General features: G+C 37.6%; 1 non-coding gene across 1 annotated transcript; it reads right to left on the bottom strand.

The window, feature by feature from the left end:
- Positions 1-1,940: 1,940 nt before the first annotated feature.
- LOC142179747 (small nucleolar RNA R71) lies at positions 1,941-2,047 on the bottom strand. Its single transcript, XR_012708284.1, has one exon. It is a non-coding gene; the product is annotated as a small nucleolar RNA R71 (small nucleolar RNA).
- Positions 2,048-7,675: the final 5,628 nt, after the last annotated feature.

The following is a 7,675-nucleotide window of genomic DNA, read 5'->3' as shown; positions in this document are numbered from 1 at the left end:
TACTCTGAGAAAATCCTACAGCCGCGGTGCATGGGGCGATGCAGCTGTACAAAAATTGCTTGTTTCAAAAGTGCAAGTCCCCTGATAATCCCCACTACTACCCTGCTTGGCGCGTCGTCCCATGCGGCATGCATGTGTATTTCTTACAGAGTAATTTTCCTATTTCGGCGAGAAAAGGGTAATTTCGCCTAGGCCCGACCCACCTTTGTATAAATACATGGAAAATTGTTATTTCCTAGACTTTTGACATATTTTAGACCTAAGGAGGCTAAAGAGGAGTGGGAAGAACACGAGCACAAGGATTTCATCATTCATTCCTCACTTAAGACCCAAGTTTGGATCGTTTTATATTTTCCTATATTTTAAACATATTTGTGATGAATTATAAATATGGAGTAGTTACATTTAGGGTTTGATGGATTGGGTGTATTGATGATTGTTTGTGGAATATAACTCTAGTTTTATGTATTGAATTATTTTGGATGATTTAATTATTGCATCTACATTCACTAGTTCTTGTAATCGATAGAGGCATAACTTGTGATATCTTTGCATTATATTGTTGGTTGAGTTCATTAATTCTTTTTAGTAATAGAAAGAGGCTAGTTGAATCAGTGATTAAACCTAGTTAGGAGGATAATCGAGAGAGGTTCTCCTAAAGACCAATCCATTACGAATATATCTTCATCGAGCTTAAATTGGTTCATCTTGTGAGGTTAAGACTTAATCGAGAGAGGAGTTTTTGCTAAACGTTTGAAGTAATAATTTAGTGAATTCGAGAGATTCACTTGAACATTAGAAGCGAATTATTTAGAGTTAGATCCCAAACAATTATCTTGCACCTATCCCATAAAAACCCTTTCTTCTCCCACTGATAACGTTCTTTGCTTACTCCTTGTTTTGATTGTCATTAGTCAATAGCTTTAGATTCTTAGTTAATTTTAGTTAGACATCTTATAACTCTCAACTGTTGATCATCTTGGATAGCAATTGAGGTAGAAACTACGAGAATAATGTTTAAATCTAATCCATGTGAATACGATATTATACTATACTATATTTGATTAGTGAGCAAAATTTAAGTGTGTGTTTTGCGCTCATCAAATTTTGGAGGCGTTGCCAGAATTGGCAATCAATAGTGTTTGAAATAGTTTGTCGTGCTAATTTAGGAATTTTTTTATTTTAAATTTTTTTTTTACGGTTGGTGTTCCTTGATTGTGTGTAGGTTACATGTTAAGATTGGTGTATGACTCAAGCTTTTGCGAAAGAAGTGCTACCATATGAGCCAAAGTTAGAAAAACAACTACGACAGGTGAGGAAAGAAAGAGATCTCATCGAGAAGTTAGAAAATGTTGGGCAATCCTCAACCCAAGAAACTATGGCCAAAAACGGTGATGATAATATCGATTTGGCTGCAAGAGAGGCAACCCAACAACGAGAAAAAGCTACACGGAATGCTGAGGAAGCAGCTATTATAGATGCATAGATTATTTATGAAGAAAAGAGTGGTCGGAGAATTGCTCAAAATCAACCCTTGGTTGTAGATTAGTTTGGAAATATAGCTCCCGTCCTGGGAGATCACTAGGCGATTATGCAAGACCGGTCTATAACCAAGGATTGTCAAGTGTTAGACCACCTCCAATTGTAGCTAACAATTTCGAGTTGATGCAAGGGTTGCTTCAAACCCTTCAGAACTGTTGTGTTTTTAGAGGTACGATGAACGAATATCCAAACACACATCTGATGGACTTAGAGGAGATTATGAACACCTTTCAATACAATGGGGTGTCACAGGATTCAGTCTACTTAAGGGAATTCCTCTTTACACTCAAAGATGATGCAAAGTATTGGCTTCAAAGCTTGCCCATGGGATCAATTAGAACATGGGATAAGATGACCAGAAATTTCTTGAAAAATATTTCTCATTAGCTAAAGTGGGCAAGTTTAGAAGAGAAATCCATAGCTTCTGCCAGAAAGAGACTGAAACTATTTTTGAAGCATGGGAAAGGTTTAAGGAGATAGTCAGAAAGTGTCAACATAGCAGAATTTGAACTCTGGATGCAACTCCAGGACTTTTGGGATGGATTGACACCAGCCTCACATAGAACATTGAGCAATGCAGCTGGAGGCCCGTTGATGAAGAAGACTCCAAAGGAAATAGTTATAATTCTTGATGAGTGATCTGAAGATGCAAATCAGTAGCCCTCAAAGAGTGCTAAAAGTAGAAAATCAACTGGTGTCCACCAAGTTGATACTAATACATCTGTGTAGGTACAACTTGATTCTATGGCCAAACAAATACGAAAGCTGACCTTAGCCTCGATACAAAATGAGCCTCACGCAGTTTGTAATATATGCGAAAGAGGATAATCTACTCATGAGTGTCAAGCCTCAACTAAGGAAGTGAATGATGTGGGAAATTATAATGTAATGGGTTAGTGTTACCCCGGTTTTTCATGGAGTTCACCTGGGGGTAGTACGAGTGCTTGGCAATAGAACAACCCCAAACCCCAGGGACAAGGAGCTCCGAGTTTTATGAATCAGCAAAGGCAGCAATTTCAGCCTCAACAGCCTACTCAGTCTAGCATGGAAGATCTAATGAAGGCTTTTATTATCAAAACTGATGAGAGACTTGAAGCTCATAGCTTAGCTATACAGAAACATGGTGCAGCTATCAAAGAACTAGGCACGGGTTTTCGAAACCTGGAAAGACAGATTAGGCAGCTAGCCACTCTATTGTCTGAGAGGATTCTAGGAGCTCTTCCTGCTGATACTGAAAGAAATCCCAAAGAAACAGTAAATGTTGTAACTTTGAGATGTGGGCAAGTGTTGAAAGAACTCACCCCAATCCAAAAAGTTGGTGAGACTTGAAAAAGAAAGTGGGGAGCAAATGAAAAGTGATGTTGATAAGAAGAAGAAAGGTCAGATGAAAGCTGAGAAGAAAAAGAAGGATGAAAACTCAAGAAGGGAGAAACCTGAGGAGAGCAAGTATATGCCTGCTCTACCATTTCCGCAAAAGCAAAGTAGAGAAAAGTTGGACAAGCAGTTTGGGAGATTTCTGGATGTGCTGAAACAAGTTCATGCAAACTTACTATTCACATAAGTGCTCTCACATATGCCTGTTTATGCCAAATTATTGAAAGACATCCTTACGAAGAAAAGGAAGATAGAGGAAACCTCAGTGGCCAAGCTTACAGAGCATTGCAATGCGATATTGCAAAATAAACTCCTATAAAAGTGTGGAGATCCAGGGAGTTTTACTATACCTTGCTCTGTAGTAACTATTCATTTTGATAAATTCTTATGTGATTATGGTGCTTCAATTAATTTAATGCCTCTGTCTATCTACAGGAAATTGGAGAAGGAAATTGTAGAGATAAGGTCTGCACCCATATCCTTGCAGTTGGCAGATTGCCACCAAATGACCATAATACCCAAGGGGATAGTGGAAGACGTGTTAGTTCGGGTGGATAAATTCGTATTTCATGTGGATTTTATGTGGTGAATATGGAGGAAAACAAGGAGGTTCCCCTCATCCTAGGAAGACCATTCTTGGCAACGGGTAGATCTATATTAGATATACATGAGAGAAAAATCATGCTTAGAGTGGGTGAGGAGACTAAGACTTTTGAGATGAATATAGCAAATGGGGCACAAAAAGAAAAAGTAGCTGCAAGTGTTGAGTGGATAGTGAAGGGCTCGAAAGAGAAGGCTATGGTGAGGGAGAAAGATAAGTGTGGGGTGTACCCCAAGAAGGCTGAGAAGATGTTGTTTGCATGGATGTGTGCTTTAGTTCGGGCGAGAGGAATGGATCCCGACTTCGATTCCGACCTGACTAGATGTTCAGGGAAGTTTCCTTTATCTTATGCTTTTTAATTATGTGTCATAGGTACATGCCATATGTATGTTTGTATGTATATGTGTTTATTTTGTTAGTTTTAGTAGTTGTAGTAGATAGAGAAAATTGAAAAAAAAACATTAAAATTTTAAAAAAAAATCATTTTTTCCCGAATTCATCGACAGGTTTCTTGAGGGATTAAAGTCGAAGGTAAAAGACAAAAAGATTTTCTTTTGTTAGGTAGTGTAACAAGTTCCCCTTGGTTTTTCTTTGTGTTGCGGTTCTTTTTCAAGAGTTTTATTTGAACCAGGTGTACTTAGTTTTTTTTTAGGATCAGGAAACCTTGTGCTATGATTTGAATAGAAGGCAATATCTCTTGACTTTATTATGTCTTGAGAATAGTGAGTGTTTTAGTTGTGATGCTTAGGCCCAATTTTTGACTCTTGTATAAGTACCTTAAATTGTATGATCTTAACTTTACTTAACTGCTTTGACTAAAGTGTCTTGATAGTCTGATACTGAGTGAGTTATGTGCCATGTGTGCATGAGGTTTTATATTATTCATTGTCTTGCATTTGATGTTTAGAACTTGCCCCGTGTGTTTGCAAAGCAAAATAGTAGTTTTATTCAGTCTTGAAAGTGATATAGGTGTTTCTTTGTTGAGCCAGTTATATGCTTCTACCCACATAATTGTTATGTATCTTAGTTAACCCCTTTGAGCATGTAATCCTATTTTGGCAACCACATTACAAGCCTTACCCATTCGTTTGAAGTGACCATCTATTTGAACTTTTTACCTCTTGTGTGCACTTGAATTTTTTATGAACTTTGTAAAAGTTAAAGTGTGGGGTGGTGGTTTCGTTTTTGAGTGGAACCATTAAAATAGGAGAAAGGTGCATTGTTTTGAAAAAGAAAGATCCACTTGAATCGAAAAGAGCAGCAAAAAAATAATAAGTGTATGATTGTGAAAAATATTCCTTGATAGTGGTAATTCTTGATGTAATTGTGCTTAAAGAATTAGGGAGTTGATGTATATTGATGTGAAGATGGAGTTATGGTTTGACATAAGTATGGGGTTTTGAACGATTAAGTACATGTATTAAAGTGCTTAGGAAGGTGTGGTCACTCTTATATCCAAATGTATCCTATCTATCCCGCAGCCTACATTACAACCAAATGAAGTCCTACTTGATCCTTGACTGAATGACCTTAATTAGTAGAGTAGTACACTACGTGCAAGCCTATGGTACATCGTTTGTGGCACATGAATATTGTTTCTAAGAGTGAGAGAATTCTTTCAATATTGAGTTCCTAATTGCTCTTAATTTTATTATGTGTGGAATTACTCTCTATCGTTATATGAGTGGCACTTGATTCATAAAGGAAAGGTAATATTTGACCTCTGTGTTAGAGTAAGTGAGCGGGTTATAAAAATTCTTGGTGCTTTTGAGTCAAATCTTGAGGCGAGCATGTTACGATATTGTACTTAATGGTAGACTATAATTACGTATTAGAATCGCTTATTGCACTTTAATTCACTGCACTTTAATTGTGTTGCGTTTTAATTGGTAGTGTTTTGCACTTATTGTGTGTTTTATGCCTTGTAGGAGTGATTCCAAGCTATATAGATGTTATGGAGGTAATTCCATCTATTTGGAGCTTTGAAGTTTGAGTAAAGCCCAAGGAATTAAGCAGGATCGTATTCGGGGGTCAAGGACCAAGTCTGGACGTCAAAACACAAGCGAAAAGCCGTATTCTGAGAAAATCCTATAGCCACGGTGCGTGACGCGGCGCGTGGGGAATCGTGGCTATACAAAAGCTGCTTGTTACAAACGTGCAAGTCCCCTTGATAATACTCATTGCTGTCCCGCTTGGCGCGTCGCCCCATGCAGCACGCCTGTGCATTTTTTACAGAGTAATTTTTCGATTTTTGCTAGGAAAGGGTGATTTCATATAGGTCCGACCCTACTTGGTATAAATACATGGGAAAACATTATTTCTTTGACTTTTGACATATATTAGACCTAAGGAGGCTAAGAAGGAGTGGAAAGAACACAAGCACAAGGATTTCATCATCCATTCCTCACTCAAGACCCGAGTTAGATCGTTTAATATTATCCTATACTTTAAACATATTTGTGATGAATTACTCTGTATCTATGGGGTAGTTACCATTAGGGTTTGATGGATTGGGTGTATTGATGATTGTTTGCAGAATATAACTATAATTTTATGTATTGAATTGTTTTGGATAATTTAATTGTTGCATCTATATTCACTAGTTCATGTAATCGACAGAGGCAAAACTTGTGATATCTTTGCATTATATTGTTATTTGAGTTCATTAATTCTTCTTAGTAATCGAAAGAGGCTAGTTGAATCAGTGATTAAACCTAGTTAGGAAGATAATCGAGAGAGGTTCTCCTAAAGATCAATCCACTATGAATTCTTGCATATCTTCACCGAGCTTAAATTAGTTCATCTTGTGAAGTTAAGACTTAATCGAGATAGGAGTTTTATCTGAACACTTGAACTAATAATTAAGTTAATTTGGGAGACTCACTTGAACATTAGAAGCGAATTATCTGGAGTGAGATCCCAAACACTTATCTTGCACCAATCCCATCAAAACCCTATCTTCTCCCATTGATAACCTTCTTTGCTTATTCCTTGTTTCGATTGTCATTACTCAATAGCTTTAGATTCTTAGTTAATATTAGTTAGACATATTATAACTCTCAATTGTTGATCATCTTGGATAGCAATTGAGCTACAAACTACGAGAATACTATTTAAATCCAGTCCCTGTGTATATTATACTATACTATATTTGATTAGCAAGCAGAATTTAAGTGTGTGTTTTGCGCTCGTCAATGATGCTTCATTGAGCTATGGGTGTGTTGTTCGGATTGATTTTTGTGGTTCTCTAACAGGCGGATAGGCCCAAATATAGGGAAAATTCTGCCAAGATTTTTGGAAATTTAAGGAGTTAGTCAAATTTTGAAACACCAAGGATTGAGGGTAATTTATGAAGGATTAAAATGATGGTTTAGGATTAAGGAGGATATAGCTAGGTCTTGTAAGTTCATCGGGAAGTCGATTAAGGTTTGAGAAACTAAAGAAGATGAATAAGTAGCAAAAAAAACTAAGTACTCGTTCTAAGGATGAAGAATGCTAAGATCCAACATTCGAGGACGAATCCCAAGTGGGGAAGAATGTAAGGCCCCTTTAAGATCTCCTCAGTCCCTGCTCGGGAAGGTGCTCTAGCTACACCATGTGCCCCTCCTTATCCTCTACCCTGGCCCTGGCCTCTCGCGGCTCTAGTAGGGGGTGGGTGTCCGATCGTCGGATCTAGTAGTGGGACTCCTCACCATCTATGAGAGAATAGAAAGACAAAGATTCAGATTTCGAAGTCAATAAATTTGCTTGATAAGGAATCAAAGAAGCGGATTTTTCCTAACAGTTTCGCAGCCTCTCGAAGATAAGTACAGACATCTTCGTACCAATCTGCAAGACTCTACTAAACCTGCTTATGACTCGCAAAACCTATGAACCTAGAGAACTGATACCAACTTATCATGACCCTAATTTCCCACCTTAGGATGTCATGATGACACATAGTCTCTAAGACTAGGTAAGCCTAACATGCATACAGAAATACCACCGCATGCGTATCAATATCACAACACAATCAGAACTCGCACTACAAGTGCCCATATGCCACATCTTGCTACAAAGTCAACAATATCAATGTTTCCACAACAAATAACCCATGGCTCAACAAGAAATATATCTCAACAATTAACAACTTCACTTCAATGTAATTAATGGCTTTTA

The sequence above is a fragment of the Nicotiana tabacum genome, chromosome 3 (genome assembly GCF_000715075.1).
Source record: "Nicotiana tabacum cultivar K326 chromosome 3, ASM71507v2, whole genome shotgun sequence".
NCBI lineage: Eukaryota > Viridiplantae > Streptophyta > Magnoliopsida > Solanales > Solanaceae > Nicotiana > Nicotiana tabacum.
Note: the sequence above shows the minus strand (reverse complement) of the source record. Positions and strands in the feature narration are given on the sequence as shown.